The following is a 21,012-nucleotide window of genomic DNA, read 5'->3' as shown; positions in this document are numbered from 1 at the left end:
CGCAGCAGAGGATGGCCCAAGTCCTTGGGCCCCTGCCAACATGTGGGAGACCTGGAAGAAGCTCCTGGCTCTGGGCTTTGGCATGGTCCAGACCTATCTATGGTATAGCCATTTGGGGAGTGAACCAGCACATGATTCTGTCTTCTTCTCTCTATAGAACTGTGACTTTCAAAAGAAGTTATAAGATAAAACTAAAATAATAAAAAAGTAGATGACTAGTATGAGGCCCTTAGGTCCCTGGGATGTGCCTTTGGGAGAGATGCAGTTTGTTCTCACGGGACCCCAGTTAGTTTGTGCTCTCGCTGGCTACCTTTCTCACCAGGTGAGCTCTTCCTCTTCCACACGCGATGCCATGAGGTCCCCGCCAGAGCTGAGCCCGTGCCGGTGCCGTGCCCCGGAAGCTCCAAAACTGTGAGCTAAGGAAACCCCTTATCTGAGTAAGGTGCTAAGCCTCCGATACTAATACAGTGATGGGAAAATGAACTAATACAAATGACTGCAATGTGCCAGACACCGTTCTAGGTGTTGGGGAAAGAATTGTGAGCCAAACAGGAGTCCCTTTCTGTGGGGAATTTCTGTTCAACCGTATGCTTGTTGGGGGCGGGGGCAGTAGGCATGTGACACATTTTATCTAAGTTATTTCATCTATTAGAAGATGATGAATGCTAAGAGGAGAAGATCAAACCAGGGAGATGAAGCTGAACGGAGTGGTAACCCCTGCCGCAGGGTGGTCAGTAAAGACCTCGCTGAGAGAGGGATTTGATTGAGTGCTTAAAGGAAGGGAGTGAGCCGGATGAGTAAGGGGAGCAGCTGACCAAAAGCAGCTGATGCCCGGGGAAGGAGATGAACCACTTTGTGCCAATGTACAGATTCACCCCGGTTTGCTCTGAGTCATTTGGGTTTGCTCTGAGTCAGACGGGAAGCCACTGGAGGGTTCTGAGCAGCAGAGTGGCATGATCCGATTTATGATTTGAGAAGGATCACTTTCACTGTTGTGCCAAGAAAGGTGGCAGAGCGGAGACCACTGAGAGAGCGGTCGCCGCAATCCAGGCCCCAGGAGGCAGTGGTTCAGACCAGGGGGCCAGCAGTAAGGGTGCGGAGGACATTTTGAAGAGAAGCAGAGAAGCAATATTGCTTTGTTTTAAAAGGATCCCTCTGGCTGTTAACAAGAAGCCTGTGGGGGAGGCAGGGAGACCAGCTGGAGGCTACCAGCCCTGCGGGCAGAGATCAGGATGCTGTGACCAGGGCAGGAAGCAGCGGTGAGTACTCTTCATTGTCAGCTCAACTTGTTCCCAAGTTTTCATTGTTATAGGAAAATTGTCACAAAATTTTTCATCTCTGCATTACCCACCCTTAGTCCTTTCGCGTTATCATTTCCTTTGTGTAATTTCCCAGGAGTGGGAGTACGAAGCGCAAGTCAGTGAGTCCTGTGTGGTTCCTTTGTGTGTACTTGCAGGTTCTCTTCACAGGGGCTGCACTGGGAATGAGCCGTCTCAGCTCTGCTGCAGGAGAGGACTCAGCTGCCACCGAAGCAGGCGATGTGGATGCTGCCAGTCTGACGCGCCTGTTTCAATGCTGCCATTTCTGAGTTTGCTGCCGTGCTGTTCTTTAAACATGAAACATTTTAAACCCACCAAGCTGTAAGGGAGACTATCACAAACACCCTGTGCTCACTATTAGGATTGAAGAGACATAGAAAAATTGTCACCTTGGCTTCTGTCCCAATTTATGATTATCAAATGCTGATAGCCGACATCTCTGATTCTCATGCCTTTCATGTCCCTTGCCGTCTGTCTCTTTCCCTGCCCTCGACATCATTGCATTTCTAACACCTTCAGTCTTCTTCCATTCTCTGTATTCATTCCCTGATTTGTGTAGTCAACTAAAAAGGCAAGTGTCTGCTCTATGTCAGGGGTAGGACTTGTGGAATGAGGATCAGGGAGTGGCCGAGACTAAGTGAGGATCTTGGGGCCGGCGCCGCAGCTCACAAGGCTAATCCTCCGCCCTGCGGTGCAGGCACACTGGGTTCTAGTCCCGGTCAGGGCACCGGATTCTGTCCCGGTTGCCCCTCTTCCAGGCCAGCTCTCTGTTGTGGCCCGGGAGTGCAGTGGAGGATGGCCCAAGTGCTTGGGCCCTGCACCCCCATGGGAGACCAGGAGAAGCACCTGGTTCCTGCCATCGGATCGGCGTGGTGCGCCGGCCGCGGTGGCCATTGGAGGGTGAACCAATGGCAAAGGAAGACCTTTCTCTCTGTCTCTCTCACTGTCCACTCTGCCTCTGCCTGTAAAAAAAAAAAAAAAAAAAAGAAAAGAAAAAAAAGTGAGCATCTTGGGAATTTTTTACACATGACTGTTTAATATTTTGATTTTTAATCGAATTATCAATGTTCCCAAGGCCTTTTGCATGGATCAAGGCAAGCACATCTGAATGCCATGTGCGTAATCGCAGAGCCATGCCCTGGCCAGCCTGCTTTCCAAGCCTTCTTGCTTTCTTCTTGAATCTTGCATCCTGTTTCATTCATTGGTAAACTTGTTTTCCTTTCTCTGCAGAATCACAGAGTCAGCCTGTCATGAAGGTTGTGCATATTTTCAAACAAACAGCTGTGCCAATTCTTCTCTTCCTTGCAATAATTCTTCCTCTTACCTCTTTCCTGACTTTTCACCAAACGCTGCCTACTATGAAATATGAAGATATTTCAAAAAAATTTATGGGAAAATGGAACTCAAAGCTAAATTTATTCTAGTGCAAAAATTTGAAGTCCATCCATAATTTTTTTTTTTTTAAGTTTTATTTATTTACTTGAAAGGTAGGGTTACAGAGAGGTAGAGGGAGAGAGAGGTCTTCCATCTGCTGGTTCACTCCCCAGTTGGCCACAACGGCCAGAGCTGCACTAATCCAAAGCCAGGAGCCAGGAGCTTCTTCCAGATCTCCCATGTGAGTGCAGAGGCCCAAAGACTTAGGCCATCTTCCACTGCTTTCCCAGGCCATTCAGAGAGCTGGATCGGAAGTGGAGCAACTGGAACTTGAACTGGCACCCATATGGGATTCTGGCACTGCAGGCGGTGGCTTTACCCACTGTGCCACAGAAGTGGCCCAGGTTTTTCCATTATGCATATTTTCCATTAATTTTTAAAGTATCCTTGCACAAGGTATCTGATAAATGTTTTGATAAATGCACAAGGCATCCAATAAATAAGGCTGCCTATCATAGCCCTTAGGAATGAGCATTCTTGGGGGGCTGGCATTGTGGTGTAGTGGGTTAGGCTCCCAGCTGTGACACCAGCATCACATATGGGTTCCAGTTTGAGTCCTGAATGCTCCACTTCCCATCCAGCTCTCTACTAATGTGGCTGGATAGGCGGCAGAAGATGGCCCAAGTGCTTGGGCCCCTGCCCTCCTACTTGGGAGACCTGGCTCCAGTTGGTGCAGCCATCTGGGGAGTGAATCAGAGGATGGAAGTTCTCTCTGTCTCTTCTCTCTCTCTCTAACTCTTCCTTTCAAATAAATAAAATAGAATGAAAGAATGAGCATGCTAGGCATCTGACAGACCTAGGCTGTTGTCAATTTCTTATGGCTGCCTTCACGAATTGCCACAAATGAGATGACTTGAAACAACAAATATACTTTCTAATAATTCTGGAGACTAGAAATCCTAAATGGGCAGAACCATCCATTTCTGAAAGCTGTAGAGGAGGATTTTCCTTGGCTTTTCCTAGCTTTTCATGGCTGCCGGGGGTCCTGGGCATGTGGCTTAGAACACCAGTCCCCATCTCCATCCTCACTTAGCCTTCTCCCCATGTTTGCTCCCATGTTTTTGTGTCCAAATTTTGTTCTTCTTATAAAGACACCAGCCATTGGATTTAAGGCCCTCCCCAAATCCCTATTATCTCATATAACTTGATTGTGTTTGTAAAGACATTCTTTTCAAATTAGGCCACATTCTGGGCCTTGGGCCTCTAGTGGATGTGAATTTTGGGGAGGTGTTATCCAATACAATTGGATTCTGGATTTGCTAATTATTAGCTGTGTGATCTTAGAACAATTAATAAGCAATCAATTGGGGTATGCATTGGTATATCAGCTTAAGTCACTGCTTGGGATGCCCACATCCCATATTGAAGTGTCCAATTTGCGTCCTGGCAATTCCACTGCCAATCCAGATTCCTGCTAATATGCATAATATGTATCTTGGGAGGCAGCAGACGAAGCTCAAGTACTTGAGTTCTTGCCGCCCGTGTGAAAGACCCAGTTGGAGTTCCAGGCTCCTGGTTATGGCCTAGTCTAGTCCTGGCTGTTGCTGGGAACTAAACCAGCAGATCAGCATGAGATGGTGTTAAAATTCTGTTAAGTGGTTAGAGCAGGTCTGATAAATCCTGTAGTTGGTTCTATGTCAATGTTTGAATAAAGAGAATTTAAAACATAAGAATTTTTTATGACAGTAGGATCAAAGAATTACATGCATTTTTGCTAAGTAGTTATTTTACATTGAATTATAAATGTTTCTACAGTGGATTTTTAAAAATAGAATGCTTCATCTTAAATTGGAAAACTAATAATATTGGACTTTAAAATTTTTATACTAAGGCACTTATTGCAGTTATTTTTGAAAAATAAACTTGATGAAAGTCTCTTTCTTTGCCTCTCTGCCTTTCAAATAAAAGGAAAATTAAACAATAAAAAATGTAAAAAGCTTTCAATAAAGATAGCTGTTATAGGAATGTGGAAGGAGGGTAGAAGAGACCATTTCTAACTGATAAGACAATATAAAAGGAGGATTTAATCTAGGTAGGAGGGTTTCAATAGGTGGAGCTTTAATTGCTACTTAATGATTTATTCCAAACTTCCTGCCAGATACCAGATGCTGTGTTGAGCAACAAATTCTATTCCAAGTGATCCTAAATGATAAATTTGCTATAAATAGTTGGAAGAAAAATGTAGCCCATTCTGAGACAGGATTCCTGAGTTTATTGGCAAGAAAACATGTGGTGAAATTCAGGTATTTCAACACTTTGTGAAGAGTCTAGTAAATCCTATCTCCAGGAGTGGCTCCCAGATTTAGGAAGGAGGGATCAGGAGGGGGCAGGGCAGTGGGTATGGGCCTGGGCAAAAGCTCTAAGAACATTTCAAGGGCACCCCAAAACTAGGGGTGCTGGTGCGGGAGACTGTGAGGAGGGGTGCCTCCCTCTGCATGCCCTTAGAGAACTTTTCTTTTGGGGGGCTGCAGACAAGTGCCCAGGGTTGGAAGGTTTGAAGGTAATATGCCCGTGTGCCAGGAAGAGGCTGCTGGAGGAGGGGCTAGCTATCCCAGTCTAACAACTGCCTAGGAAGAACATCTGTTTCTTTTTTTTTTAAATTAATTTATTTATTTGCAAGTCAGAGTTACACAGAGAGAGGAGAGGCAGAGAAAGAGAGCGCGTGCGCGCAAGAGAGCGGTCTTCCATCCGCTGGTTCACTCCCCAGGTGGCCACAATGGCTGGAACTGCACATATCTGAAGCCAGGAGCCAGGAGCTTCTTCTGGGTCTCCCATGCAGGTGCAGGGGCCCAAGGACTTGGACCATCTTCTACTGCCTTTCCAGGCCACAGCACAGAGCTGGATTGGAAGTGGAGCATCCGGGTCTCAAACCACCGCCCGTGTGGGATGCCAGTGCTTCAGGCCAGGGCATTAACCTGCTGCACCACAGCGCCGGCCCCAGAACATCTATTTCACACACAGTCTGAGCCAAGTGCTTTCTGTCTGCTGTGGCAATTGAATTCCTCAAATAGTCCTTTGAAGTGGGCTTTATTATCTTCACTTTATAGATGGCAATGCTAAAGCTTAGGCAACGTGATTTGCGCAAAGCCAATCTTCTACCAAGTGTCAGAATCACTATTCCATTGCAACCCTACCTGATAACCAGGCCAGTGTTCTTAATTATTAGCTGTAGACTGACCTTGCTGCTTCAGAACTTAAAGATTCTGAGAATTAGGATACTGGAACATTCCCTGGGGAAGGGCTGAAGGTTTCATGCATTTAACTCTTCTCTGTGCAAGAGGTAGGAAAAAGAAAAACCAGGAATTTTATCCTGGGGTTTTCCCACTCTTTATATGGGAAAATGAGCACTCCAGAATTGGCAAGCAAGAGACCCCCCTCAGGCTCTTGGTGGACACTGAACTCTGTGGCCAGCTGAGGCAGAGGAGGCCAGCCACGGGCCCGCTGTGCAGGGCCTAGGTCTGCACTTGGTGGAGCAGGACTCCGACAGATGGCATCCGCATGATGATATGATAAAGCGGAAGCCAGTGTTCAGGAATGTAGGAAGGACCTCACGGTCTGTGGTGAGTTTTCCCAGGTGTGCTCTCCTCAGGCGAGTGAAGAGTGAAGGGTGGTGGCTAGCAGCCTTCACCTGAGTGGAGATCTTCATGGTTCTATCATGTTCGGAAAGAACCTTGCAAATGAGAGTTCCGGTTCCTGCTGAGTCCCCCTGGGCAACAGTGAGGGTGTCTGGAAACCGGAAGAGTAACCAGTGCACGTCTTAGAAAGAGGAAGAGGTGTTCTTGCTAGCTGTGGGCCAGGCAGAATTCCAGGGAGGAGTAGCTAAAGGAGCAGCTGCTGAGTGCCCAGGGAGGGAAAGCGTGGTAAGCCAGACTTTCTGTGTGGCCTCCCTCAAAATCAGTCATTTCCCTTCCTCCGGTGCCAAGCTTAGACTCGGTGGTTCTCAGACTGGGCTGTATCTGAGGATGACTTGGAAGCGATGTCCCACTTCTCTGGAAGTCTCAGCAGTGGTGATTTTTTAAAAAATTAAACTGTAGTGATTGTTTAACAGAATTATGTCTTTTATATAATATACATATCATATACTTTATACATTTAAAGTGTTTAATTCAAGGATAAGTGTTTGGCATAGCAGTTAAAATGCCAGTTAAGACACTAGCATCCAATATTGGAATGCCTGGGTTCGAGTCCTGGCCCAGTCCCAAATGCAGCTTCCTCCTTACGCAGCCCTTGGGAGGCAGCAAGGGATGGGTCAAGTAATTGAGTCCCTGCTATCCACGTGAGAGATTTGGATTTAGTTCCAGGCTCCCAGCTGTCAGTATGGATTGGCCCAGCCATTTGGGGATTAAACCAGTGGATGAGAGATCCCAGTTTCTCTCTGAATTTCGAATAAATAAAACTTTAAAGTCTACAATTTGGACCTAGCATTGTGGCTCAGCAGGTTAAGCTGCCACCTATGATGCTGGCATCCCATATGAGCACCCATTCGAGTCCTCCAGCTGCTCTACTTCCAATCCACCTCCCTGCTAATGCACTTGGGGAAGCACTGGAAGATGGCCCAAGTGCCTGGGGTCCCTGCACCCCCATGGGATACTCAAATGGAGCTCCAGGCTCCTGGCTTTGATCTGGCTCATCCCAGGTTGTTGCAGCCATTTGGGAGATGAACCAACAGATGAAAGCTGTCCCTCTCTGTCTCTCTGTAACTTTGCCTTTCAAATAAATACTAAAAAAATTAAAGTATACACTTAAATGGATTTTATTGTATTCATAGAGTTGTACAGCCATCACTGCAGTACCTTTTCACCACCACCACAATCTTCACCTTTCCAGCCCGAGGCATCTGTTAGTCTCCTTTCTGTCTCTATGGAGTTGCGTAAACCCCACATTCACCATAAATGGAATGATACAATCTGTGGCTCTTGTGCCTAGATTCTTTCACTTAGCATACTTTTTTTTTTTTTAATTTACTTATTTATCTGAAAGGCAGAGTTAGAAGGAGAGAGGTCTTCTATCTGCTGGTTCACTCCCCAAATGGCTGCAACAGCTGGAGCTGGGCCAGTCTGAAGCCAGGAGCTAGCACAGGAGCTTCTTCCAGGTCTCCCAAGTGGGTGCAGGGACCATCTTCTACTGTTTTCCTAGGCCATAGCAGAGAGCTGGATAAGTGGAGCAGCCAGGACACAAACCAGCACCCATATAGGATGGGATGCCAGCATTGCAGGTGGCAGCTTCACCCAGTACACCACAGCACTGGCCCCAGAATGTCATTCTTAACCCCTTTGTATCAGCATGCTTTTTCCATTACCTGTGTGGTTCCTCTCAATGATCATCCTTACTTCTAGGACACACTAGGAAACAGCTAAGGGGGAATTCAGTGTTGTGTAACTCCCCTGACCTTAGTTTTAATCCACTTGAAGCAACCCATCCTTGCCCCGTTTCCCATCCTGACCTCCCTCTTTGTGGTTTCTCTGGTTTTCAGCCTTACTTTTACCTGGGCTTGAGTCACTCCTTTACACTTGATGTTCAGGTTCAGGAAAGTTGTTCTACCATGTACTCCTGGTTCCTCATCTGCCCAGCAAAAAAACCTAAGAAGTAAAGATGGAATATTGGGAAATACAACATTTAAAGAAAAAGAAATAACAACCTCTTATCTCTGAGACTAATTGATAAAAAGGATGCAGAGTGCTTAGCGTCTTGCATAAACCACGCAGGCAATAGGTGTTAACACTGACCACTGTCTTGCTCTTCTTGAGACTTGCTTTTGTTATGAACTTAGCCTTCAGGTCTGGTGCTTTTCTGCACCATCTGCTTGATGATGACCTCAAGTCCCCAAAGCCACAATGCAGCTTCTTCCTTCAGCCCTGCTGATTGGAAGAAACCCAGCCTCAGGGTGTCTCCCAAGGAGCCAGTCTCTTCTGGGCTGTGCACACAGCCCCTTGTCCTACCCTTAGGGCAGAAACGAAAGTCACTATGGTGAAGGAATAGGAGTTGATTCTGTGTTTCTAATTGGGCAGATGTACACCTCGATCACTTTTCTCCATGTCAAGCTGCTGAATGTAGGGATTAATTTGTAGCACCTCAGTTTCTAGACTATGGGTGCCCTTCACGAGATGGAACCTGCTTGATGTCAGCTCTGCAATCCCAGAACCAACCACTTGTGATTATCTGGGTTGCTGTCCAGTTCAGTTGAGCTCTATCAAACACCCATAGTTTCTTAGCGGCTTTGCTGTTTATTTCAACTTCTGGTAAAAAGTGTGTTAATTCTCTTGTAATAGGGACAGCATTTTGCTCTTGTTTCAGGGGAAAAAAAAAACAGCTTCATTGCACTTTTTCCAGGTATGATTCTATTAACAAGTGAGCCAGTCTCTCTGTATATACTACCAGTTAGGATGCCTAGTTTATAAAAAAGGTAGAGATAGCATTTGATTTGTAGGGGGCGAGCCCCCAAGGAGCAATATGGGGGCCAAGATGGAGGAGAGTAAGACTGGAGTGGCAAGAGGCAGAGCAGACTGAAGGCTGAGTGGTCTCCCAGGCAGAACTCGTCATGTGGGGGTGTCAGCGAGAGAGAGGGAGAGAGGGAGGGAGAGAGAGAGAGAGAGAGAGAGAGGCAGGCTGGCTTTGAAGGGATCAATGGAACCTGCCAGTCCTAGATGTTAAGCAATTCTCCGACTCTGTATCCGACGGGAGATCCAATCACATTTGGCATTTGGTGATGTTTAGGCATTTACAGACTCTTTGGGGACACTCATATGAAAATCTCACATCGTCCCACAGCTTTCTGTCATCCTCTAGCCTCTGAGTCACACCTCCCTGCTGACAAAATGTAAGGCCTTTCCTTGCTGCCCCTCAAGGGAATTTTGGTCTTGTCTTAGTATGTTTTCTGGTGCTATAACGGATACCATGGACTGGGTAATTCATGGAGAACGCTCACAGTTCTGTAAGCTGGGGAAGTCCAGCAGCACGGTGCTAACACCTGCTCGGTCTCTGGCAAGGCTCTTGTTGCATCAAACCATGATGGAGGGCATCTCAGGGCGAGGCACAGGAGTGTGCCATAGAGCTCCCTTCTGTAACAGAGCCACTCCCATGATGACCCATTCATCTATCAATCCCATTATGAGGTCAGAGCCTTATGACCCAATACCTCCCAGAGGCCCCTAATTTCAATACTGATGTACTGGGGACTACGTTCCAACACTTGAAACTTGGGGGATACATTCAGACCATAGCAGGTCTCTGTCTACTAACATTGCCAATCATTTCCTTAGGCCTCCAGTTTATGTCAGCTCCTGCTATAATGTACACTCCATAAGGGCAGAAGCCGTTGTCGTCTTTTCTGAGACATTCAAGTTATTTACAATAATGTTTGGTTTATAGTAAGTACTAAGCAAACATTTGTTGAGATATGATGAACAAAGCAAAGGTTGTGTATCATGGACTACTGAAGAAAAAGCAAGCAGGAAGAGAACTGAGTGAAGACTCCTGGTTTTGGTGTAGAAAGTCATTTGTGACCTAGGGTAGAGCATTTTCAGTAGAGTGTGTTGTGCAAGGCAAAATGAAGCCTAGTGGTTGTTATTTGAAATTTGCTTTTTGGAAAAGGTAATGAAGGCCTCTGGTTTCGGGAGGCCAGGAAACCAGGCTGCAATGTTAGACTAGTCTGCTCTATGATATGCTGTCTGTTATGTCTCATGGAGTTTGAAAATATGGGGAGTCTTCAAAGAGTTCATGGCAAATGTATATTATAAAAAAGTGAATTTCCAGTTTTTATATCAAAGCAAACTAATCATTTAAAATATTCATTATTTGAGAAAGATGGATAGCAAGAGTGAAAGGGAGAGAGAGAGAGAGAGGGAAAGAGAGAGAGAGAGAGAGAGAGCTCTCATCACTCTACAAATCCCTACAATGACCAAGACTGGGCCAGTGCCAAAGTTGGGAGCTGGGAACTCAGTCAGGTCTCCCATGTGGGTAGGAGGGACCCAAGTACCTAAGCCATTACACCTGCTGTCGAGAGTCTGCATGAGCAGGAAGCTGGAGTCAGGAGCAGAGCCAAGCCTCAATCTTGGGCACTGTGATATGGGATGTGAGTGTCTTATCCTGTATAATAACCACGAGGCCAATGCCTGCCCCAACTTATCTTTCAATTCCATTTTTCCACAGACTTTTTGAGGTGCCCTCATGTTAGCCTTTATTTGATGAGACGATGGCTTGAGAAAATATGTACTTGAAAATATTCAGCTAGGTTCTCAAGGGACTGTTCCATGTTGCGTAAGAGAATTGGAGACAGAATATAAGAATATAAATATGCAGGAAGGAAGTTTCTGTTTTCATTAGAGAAAGAGTGACAGAGTATTTTGTTAATGTAGTTAGACATTTGGTGTCAGGCTTCATCCAGGGATATCTTAGTGTTCACCGACATGACGCTGCTTTCTCCTGTTTGCTGCACGCCTTTCCTGCATTGTGTGGGTTCAGCGTTATTTGACTTTACTGTAAGTCACCCTTTGACACCATAGAAAGGACTTCTTCTAGAGGAGTTCATGAACAATGCCAGAGTTGAACTGCATCCCCGCTGAACATTGTTCTTCTTTATCGTTCTCTGAGGCATCCATGGAAGGTGTTGCTATCCTGAGGGAGAGAGTGGATTGAAACTTAATTCACCTGAAATTCAGGTGTTCTGACCTTATCACCCCATGCCTATAAAAATTGAAATTTCCTTTTAAATGTAAATTTGTGGTGGCTGGGAGCCTCTCTCCCTGGTTTGGTGACTGGAAGCTGTCTTCCGGCCTGAGGGCCTGGGAGCCATTTTGTGTGGAAGCAAGGTGGGTCCCTGGTGGTCTTTTGCCTCAGTCCCTTTTCATCTGGCCACCTGAGGTGACCCTCATGAGATTGTACAGGGGACAGCTGTCTATGTGTACTGCTACTATTACTGCTCCCTCAGGAGGGAACACTGTTCTCCCCTTTGCTATTCGCACTCAAGAATGGACAGATCTTTCCTCTAGGTGATCACAGTACACCATACACCTTGCTCTAACTTTCAGCAAGTATTTACTCCATGAAAAATTAACAGAAGGAAAGTTCAACATGGACAGTAACTTAAGAACTAAGAGAGGATGTGGCAACCTTAGAGCTTACAGGCTTGGGGCCATCATGTCTTAGGCTCAGTTTCCAGAAGCTGACTTGGAGACAAGGATTTGAGAGCAAGTGGTTCGTTTGGTGGATGATCCCGGGAAGCATTGGTAGGGGACTGGAGAAGTCAGCCCAGGAAGGGAAGAAATCTAGGTAGGGTGCATCACTCAGAAGATTATCACTGAGGACGCTGGGGCTCAATCCAATTAGGAACCTTTGAGAGATGGAATAGAATCTTGGACCAATGTGGTAACCACCAGACACGTGGCCACTGAACATTTAAAATGAATATACTCAGAACTGAGTTGTGCTCCAAATATAGAATGCACTTTGGATTTCTCACAGTACCAAAAAATGTAAACGATTTCTTTGATTTTTAATATTGATTCTATGTTTACATCCTTTGAGATATATGGGGTTAAATAAAATATGTTAAAATTAATTTTACCTATTTAATTTTATCTATTTTTTTTAAAGAATTATTTTATTTATTTGAAAGACAGAGTTACAGAGAGAGGTAGAGCCAGAGAGAGAGAGAGAGAGATGTTTTCCATTCTGCTGGTTCACTCCCCAAATGACTGCAACAGCTAGAGCTGAGCTGATCTGAAGCCAAGAGCCAGGAGCTTCTTCCGGGTCTCCCATGCAGGTACAAGGGCCTAAAGCCTTGGGCTATCTTCTACTGTTTTCCTAGGCTGTAGCAGAAAACTGGATCAGAAGAGGAGCAGCCTCTTCTGTGCCCATATGGGATGCTGGTGCTGCAGGCTGGGGTTTTAACCTGCTGCGCCACAGTGCCGGCCCCTAATTTTATCTTTTTAAATGTGGCTGCTAGGAATGTAAAATTACATATGTGACTCAGGTCATATTTCTGTTGGACAATGCTGGTGTAGGACAAGCTGCGAATTGTCCCATCAGAGTGTGTTTCCCAAAATCTGAGTCTCTTGGTCAAGTTTGTAGCAGGATATTTGTAGTCCAGCCTGGATTGCACAGAACTACACCACGTTCAGCTACTTTTCCTGCTTTCTTCTCCACATGAAGGCCACACAGCTTACCTACAGCCCTGCAAAAAACCATGTGAACAAGAACACATAACCCCACAGTAACAAACCTTACCGCGTAAGTGGGGCAGGATAGTTTATTTTAAGTCAAGTTTAGCCATGTATTGACTGATAGAGAACTGCTACACTTTTTTTTTTAAAGACTTATTTATTTATTTATTTATTTGAGAGAGTTGCACAGAGAGAAGGAGAGGCAGAGAGAGAGAGAGAGAGAGAGAGAGAGAGAGGTCCTCCATCTTCTGGTTGACTCCCCAGTTGGCTACAATGGCCAGAGCTGTGTGGATCTGAAGCCAGGAGCCAGCAGCTTCTTCCAGGTCTCCCATGTGGGTGCAGGGGCTCAAGGACTTGGGCCATCTTCTACTGCTTTCCCAGGCCATAGCAGAGAGCTGTATTGGAAATGGAGCAGCTGGGACTCGAACTGGTGCCGATATGGGATGCTGGCACTGCAAGTGGTGGCTTTACCCACTACGCCACAGCGCTGGCCCCTGCCATACTTTCTTTATCACTACCATCATGCTTTTCTTGAATTTAATTTGGCAAAGAAAACAGACCCAAAAAATTATTATTAAGGTACTTAACAAAAATTAAAGAAATAGGAAAAAATGCTTACAATTAGAAAACAAAACTTGTCTCTCCGCAGTGGGTATTCGGTATAGTGGTTAAGACAGCATGGGGGATGCCTGCATTTCATGTTGGAGTGCCTTGGTTCCAGTCCCAGATCCACTCCTGATTCCAGCTTCTTGTTAATGTATACTCTGGTTGGCAGCAGGTAATGGCTTAAGTGGTTGGGTCCTTGCCACTCATGTGGGAGACCCAGTTTGCATACCTGGTTTTGGCATTATCCAGTCCCTGCTGTTGTGGGCATTTGGGAAGTGAACCAGAGAATGTCTGTCTCTCTCTGCCTTTCAAATAAATAAGATAAATAAATCAAAACCATCAATCTGTTTTCAATCTAGAGAAAATTTTTCTTTGTACATTTTTTTCAGTGTATATTAAATGCTTATTATTATTTCTGGAAGAAAGGAGGCAGAACGTTTAGTGTATATGCATGAGTTATCTTTGGAAATAACATTGATTGGTTCCACCAAGGGGAAACAGGGCTAACAGAGGAGGGAATATGGAAAGGGAATCTTTACTATGTACCTTTTTATACCTGTTGAATTTTGTACTTTGTCAATGTTTTACCTATTTAACTTGTCTTAGTAAAAAAATAATCTAAGTACAGAAATATTAAATGGTAGGTTAAAATCCCAAGTAACATATTTTAAGCTTAAGATGTGTTATGGAAGGGCTGGTGCTGTGGCCACCTGCGGCCCCGGCATCCCATATGGGCACCAGTTCTAGTCCTGGCTGCTCCTTTTCAGACCCAGCTCTCTGCTATGGCCTGGGGAAGCAGTAGAAAAGGGCCCACCTATTTAGGCCCCTGCACCAAGGTGGGGGACCTGGAAGAAACTTCTGGCTTCTAGCTCTGTCCATTGTGGCTATTTGAGGAGTGAACCAGTGGATGGAAGACTTCTCTCTGTGTTCCTCCCTCTCACTGTAACTCCACTTCTCAAATAAATAAATTAAATCTCACACATACCAAAAAAAAAGATGTGGCACTTTTTGGCAGTGGAACCAGTATATTAAGGGGAATAAGATTTCATCCAAATATTAAAGGATACCTGACCAACAAGTAAGACAATCTAAGGTGGAGATGGACAGTTCTGGATCACACATGGATTTTAGCACAGTTAGTCTTGTACATTTAATTCCTGCCTTAAATTAGTAGGAGCAAGTCATACAATCTCTAAATACCAACCAACAGAGCAACAGAGCAACATGGTGTAGTCATGTGCTGTGGCCTTTGAAAATGTTAGATGAACGTTCAGGTTCTCTGAACTTGGTAGTTTTTGGTTTCTTAATGCACATAATGGGATTACCTCCATCTACCTACAGACTTGTCCTGAGGATTAGCAATCATTTTATGATGTCTAGAGGCCTAATCCACTATAAAAAATTTTAAGTCATATCACATTTAACTTTATTTAAATTTTAAAATTTTATTTGTTATACAAGTTTCATGTATTTCATATATACAGATTTAGGAACATAGTATACTTCCCTCCCCCCATCATCCGTCCTGCTCACACTCCAACCCCTCTTCCTCCTCCCTCTCACACTCCCATTTTTAATTTTTACAAAGATCTATTTTTAGTTTACTTAATGATTATATAGTTAACCTACACTAAGTAAAAAGAGTTCAATAAATAGTATGAAGAGAAAAAAAACACTGTTCCTCAGTGGAAGAGATAAGGACTGTAAACAGTCATCGGATTGCAAAATGTCTATTTCACTCCAATGCATTACATTTCAGGTACTTTATTCGTTATGTTGGACTGGCTTATATTGTGTCCATCTTGTTGTAAAAGACAGGATTTCATTTCTTTCTTTCTTTCTTTCTTTTTTTTTTTTTTTTTTTTTTTTACAGCTGAGTAGTACTCCACAGTGTATATATAACATAATTTCTTTATCCAGTCAATAGTTGATAGACAGCTGAGTTGATTCCATATCTTAGCTACTGTGAATTGTGCTGCAATGAACATGGGAGTACAGATAACCTTTTCATATACCGATTTCTTTTGGTTTGTGTAAATTCCCAGGAGTGGGATGTCTGGATCATGTGGTAGGTCTATATTCATATTTCTGAAGTATCTCCATACTGTCTTCCACAGTGGCTGCACCAGTTTATATTCCCACCGACAGTGGACCAGGGTACCTTTTTCCATATTTTGAAATGCAGTTTTGTTTTCCATTTAGAAACTGTGGAAAACATCTATTTATAATGTCTTTGGATGGATACCCCAATTTGCAGTGTGTGGGCTTCCAGATTATTTTGAGCTGCACATGTTTAGACATATACCATGGTGTATATTTCCTATAAATCATTGTCTGACAGAAGCTTCTATTCAGGTTACTGACATCAAGAATTAGGAGTGGGCATTAGGCACAGTGCTTAGGACACTGCCGGGGACGCTTGCATCCAATATTAGAGTGCCCAGGTTCATGTTCTGCTGTGCTTTCAATCCCAGTTTCCTGCTAATGGAAACTGGGCGGTAACAGAGGATGACTCAAGTGCTTGGATCCCTGCCACCCACATGGGAGACCAGGATTGGGTTCCATGTTCCTGGTTTTGGCCTGGCTCAGCCCCAGATGTTGGAGGCATTTTGGCAGTGAATCAGGGGATGTAAAATGTGTCTTTATGTGTCTGTCTGCCTCACTCTCTCTTTCAAGTAAAATTAAAATAAATGAATATCAAATAAACAATAATTAAAAAAAATGGTAGAGGGACAATAATTCTTGCCTGGCTAGTTTCTACCGTGTACCCTTTTAACACCATCTCATCCAAAATAATGGATACTTTACCTAAATTAAATATTATATTTAATTTACCTGTTGGCTGAAGTACTCAGCTAAAACTTTGGCAAAATTGTAGATGAATTCATAAGTAGCCATCTCTTTTTCAGTTTCTTTAACTCCATATTGAAGAGTTCTGCATATTGCCAATATTCCAACTTAAAAAACTTCTATTTGATGAAAGAGCCTTTTTCCTTGGATCAAGAGAGAGACAGCTTTCTGATTTCTGTTTGCAGAAGTGTATACTTCTTTAAAAATATATTGACTTATTTAAGAAACAAAGAGACAGAAAGAAACAGAGAGCACTCCTTAAATGCCCACAATGGCTGGGGCTGGGCTAGGGCAAAGCTGGGAGCAGGTAACATAATCCTGGTCTCTCATGTAAGTAGCAGGAACCCAATTACTTGACCTAGCAGCTGCTGCCCTCCAGATACTGCATTAGCAGGAAGCTGGAGTCAGGAGACAGAGCCAAAATGTGAATCTAGGCACTCCAGTGAGGGCTGTGGGGCTCTTAACCAGCGTCTTCACTGCTGTACTAGATGCTACCTCCCAGAAATGGATGCTTATTGGTCTCCACATGTCGATAGTACTTAGAAAGTCGGGTCTGCTCTGTTGATTCACCATGAAGGAAAATTGTATTACATGTTTCCTGGTCAGTATTTTTCTAAGCATCATTCAAAATTTAAGGCAAGGACTGGCTGTAGCTAGAGCCTGCGCTTCTTGTGTGTGTGTGTGGGGGGGGGGCAGGGGTGGGGTTAGGTAGTAATGGTCCTGATGACACCTCTTCCTAGAGTCCCATGCCTCTTTCTTTCTCTCTCTCTCTCTCTCTCTCTCTCTAAAATTTTTAAACTTATTTGACAGAGTTAGACAGTGAGAGAGAGACACACAGAAAGAGAGGTCTTCCATCCACTGGTTCATTCCCCAGATGGCCACAATGGCTGGAACTGCGCTGATCTGAAGCCAGGAGCCAGGAACTTTTTCTGGGTCTCCCATGCGGGTGCAGGGCCCAAGCACTTGGGCCATCCTCCACTGCCTTCCCCGGCCACAGCAGAGAGCTGGACTGGAAGAGGAGCAGCCGGGACTAGAACCAGCACCCATATGGGATGCCGGCGCCACAGGCAGAGGATTAGCCAAATGAGCCACGGCAACGGCCCATGCCTCTTTCTTGAAGAAGTGTGTTCCCGTACTAGCTGTGTGGTACAGCTTCCTTGGGACAGCAGTTTTGCTTTTTATCAGGATATTATAAAGGATTGCATCTCTTCTCACAATCCCTCCCACACCCCCACACACCACTTTCAGCTTTGTGCTCTCTGATTCTCTTCAGTTGCACCCGGAGGATCTTCCTCCCAGACCAGAACACTCAGTATGAGTCATCCGCTGCTGTAGGGGAAGGATGTCACTCTTGAAGCAGAGACTACAAGACAAATGTGTAGCGTTCAAGTTCAAAAGTCCCAGGGGCAGGTGCAAGACAGAAAGAGTCAGAAGCATGAACTGCATAACTGCACAGAGAGCTCTGCCCTGCAGAGTAAAGATTCCATGGGCTGGAGTTACCAAGAGGGGCGAGACCCCAAGGACAGGAAGAGAGGCAGCTGTTCTCCGTTGGTACGGAGACCACAACTCATCAGCTCCCCATGCCTGTTCACCTCCACATGTCACTGAGGACCTAGATTGGATGTCCCGCTTGCCTGTGGTGAGCAGCACTTGTTGGCTGTAGTCACAGTGATGCTTAGCCAGGCCCAAAGACATCCACCTGTGCCGTAGGACTATGTTCAGCCGTCTGTACTGCTCATGACATGTGGGAAGCCCCCTTCCCACATTTGGTCACCTAAGGGCCTTCATTATACTACTCATGCATGATGGGGCCAGACAGAGCTGGCGCCAGTCCTCTCTTCAAGCCAGGTGAGTGGTGGACACATACTTTTTTTTTTTTTTAAGATTTATTTATTTATTTGAAAGAGTTATACAGAGAGAAGGAGAGGCAGAGAGAGAGAGAGAGAGAGAGAGAGAGAGAGAGAGGGAGGTCTTCCATCCACTGGTTCACTTCCCAATTGGCCACAACAGCCAGAGCTGTGCGGATCCGAAGCCAGGAGCCAGGAGCTTCTTCCGGGTCTCCCATGTGGGTGTAGGAGCCCAAGGACTTGGGCCATGTTCTACTGCTTTCCCAGGCCATAGCAGAGAGCTGGATCAGAAGTGGAGCAGCTGGGTCTCAAACTGGTGCACATGAGGGATGCCGGCGCTTCAGGCCAGGGCGTTAACCCACTGCGCCAAAGAACCGGCCCCAGGATGCATACCTTTGTTTTACTTCTTAGGTTAGAATATTTCTCCAAAGGAAGCCTCATTTCTGCAAATGCGTCTGTCCACGGTGATGACAGCTTCTTACCTGATGGGAGCACAGCATCTCTCCTGGAAGCCCCCTTGTTTTGTGCCTTCGCTCCCTGCCAGTGCATTGGCTGTGCTTTCTGTAGAGGAGTAGTTTGTTTAAAGAGAAATTCGATTGGAAAGTACCAAGTGTTCAACAGAACTTGGGGGTGATATCATTTAGTATCATCTTATAACATCCACATGTGGGCTAAAAAAGCCAGAAAACCGATTGAGTGAGTCAGAAATAGTCAAGAGGAGAACACCGGGGAAGGCTGTGTGAGCTGCCCTCACCGATGCCCCTGAGAGGCGTGTCAGGGGTGCACTCAGAATGCACTGTCTCTGGCTTTGTTGAGGTCATGCGGGTGGATTCCGGCTGTTGTTTTCTCAGGCCCTCAAATTGATGAAAGAGGAAGGTGGAAAGCTGCCCACAGGATTTCTGTAGCTTTTGGCTTCCTTAGGCCAATCAAGGCTTAAACATTTCTCTGTCATTGACCCTTGATCTCTGCATTGCCTTCAACAACACTGGAAACAAGTGTTTAATGGCCTTAGTGACCCAGCCAGTATTTCAAAGGGCAGCCTCTTACATTTTACCCAGTGTTAGGTGACGGTTAATGACCGAGAAGACGAATGGAAAACATGTGGACGTTGGAAAGGAAACCACAATAAACTGCCCCTCTGATATGGAGCCTGGGGCATTCCATCTGTTGATTGGGGTAAAAATGGCTGATGTCTGCTGAGGCCAACTCCTAGCCCTTCTTTGAACCCTGCTGCAGCTGTCTCTCCCATTCAGTGGCTCTGCTCACCTCAGGGCTGATTGGACAGAGTATGTGCATGACCCAAACAAGACTCATCCGATTCTGCCCCCTGGGATTGGGAAATGGGTCCCCTGGCCTCTTGAGCAGCCGTGTTTGGCTCCTGTGCATAGATCTTCTCTGTGCAGTGAGGGGAGGCAGCAGAGGCATGGAGCAGCGGGGCAGTGAGGACCACGAGGCCACGGGAGCTGCAGCATTGCAGCCCCTTGCCCCTGGCTTTCCACATCTGCCTCCAGGAACTCCAGAGGTCTGGTGATGTTCACAGGGGCCATAACTTGTCTAAGGGAAATGCTTCTCTCTGCTAAAGTGCCTGTGGTACCTGCAAACCGTATTCCCCATTGTCCCAGCAGAAGCCCAGCCTGTCCTTCCCCGAACAGCTCGGGATCTCCACGTTCCTCACGATGTTCTTTGCACCTGAAGGATACATAGCTTGAGGCATTTTTCACTTCCCTCACCTCTTCTCTCCCTGTGGATGTCTTCTGGGCCCTGCAGTCCACATTAAAGTGCCAGGTGGTGATATCAGCAAAAGACTTCCTTTCCCATGACTCCATATTTTTAAAATTCTTAATTCATTTTTGTTTTAGTTGAAAGGCAGACACACACAGTGATAGGTAGGGAGAGAGAGAGAGAGAGAGAATATCTTCCATCTGCTGATTTATTCCCCAAATGCCCACAACAGCTGGGGCTGGACCAGGCCAAAACCAGGAACCAGGTACTCCATCCAAGTCTCCCACTTGAGGTATCACCTTCTGCCTCCTAAGGTGTGCCAGGACCTGGACCCAGGTACTCAGATATGGGATATGGGTCTGCCTACCACTACTTTTTTTTTTTTAAGACTGATTTATTTATTTGATAGGCAGAGTTACAGACAGAGAGAAGGAGAGACAGAGAGAGAGAGAGAGAGGTCGTCTACCCGCTGGTTCACTCCCTAAATGGCTGCAACAGCTGGAGCTGGGCTGATCCGAACCAGGAACTTCATCTGGATCTCTCAAGTGGGTGCAGAGGCCCACGGACTTGAGCCATCTTCTGCTTTCCCAGGCCATATCGGAGAGCTGGTTTAGTGGAGCAGCTGGCATTAGAACTGGCATCCATATGGGATGCCAGTGCCACCGGCGGATGCTTAACCCATTATGCCACAGCACTGGCCCCACCACTACATTTTTAAAGTGCTGATTAACTAGAACAAAAAGCAAAGGGGAGACTGCCCTCCTCTCTCTTTTTCTTTACTTATTCATTCAATTGATACTTGTTGGGTGCTTACCACATCCCAGGCACTATTTAAGATCCTGAAGCTGTAGTATTGACACTATAATGGAGGGAAGCAGACAGATACTGTTACAAAAGTAAGCACACAGTTAAAATAACTTCAGATTGCTGAGAGTTATGAAGAAGATAAAACAGGGAAGTAAGGTACAGGGCGCCTGTGTGTATGTAGTCATGTGCTCCTTGTGGCTCCTTTGGGAAGGATGTCAGGACAGGAAGTTCTGGGTAGGTGATGTTGAATGGAAATGGGAATGGGAG

At 45.5% G+C, this 21,012-nt stretch overlaps 1 long non-coding RNA gene and 1 pseudogene across 1 annotated transcript in view; one reads left to right on the top strand and one right to left on the bottom strand.

Annotated features, from left to right (window-relative positions):
* Positions 1-21,012, top strand: part of LOC103350133 (uncharacterized) — a 44,576-nt gene that overhangs the window by 1,567 nt on the left and 21,997 nt on the right. Inside the window, exons 2-3 of the long non-coding RNA XR_011390599.2 lie at positions 323-437; positions 1,149-1,259. This is a non-coding gene — a long non-coding RNA (uncharacterized LOC103350133). The remainder of the gene's footprint in view (positions 1-322; positions 438-1,148; positions 1,260-21,012) is intronic.
* Positions 16,191-16,954, bottom strand: LOC149125641 (AP-4 complex subunit sigma-1 pseudogene; annotated as a pseudogene).

This window comes from Oryctolagus cuniculus, chromosome 7, assembly GCF_051225735.1.
Source record: "Oryctolagus cuniculus isolate XC-2025 breed Fujian yellow rabbit chromosome 7, ASM5122573v1, whole genome shotgun sequence".
Classification (NCBI taxonomy): domain Eukaryota; kingdom Metazoa; phylum Chordata; class Mammalia; order Lagomorpha; family Leporidae; genus Oryctolagus; species Oryctolagus cuniculus.
Note: the sequence above shows the minus strand (reverse complement) of the source record. Positions and strands in the feature narration are given on the sequence as shown.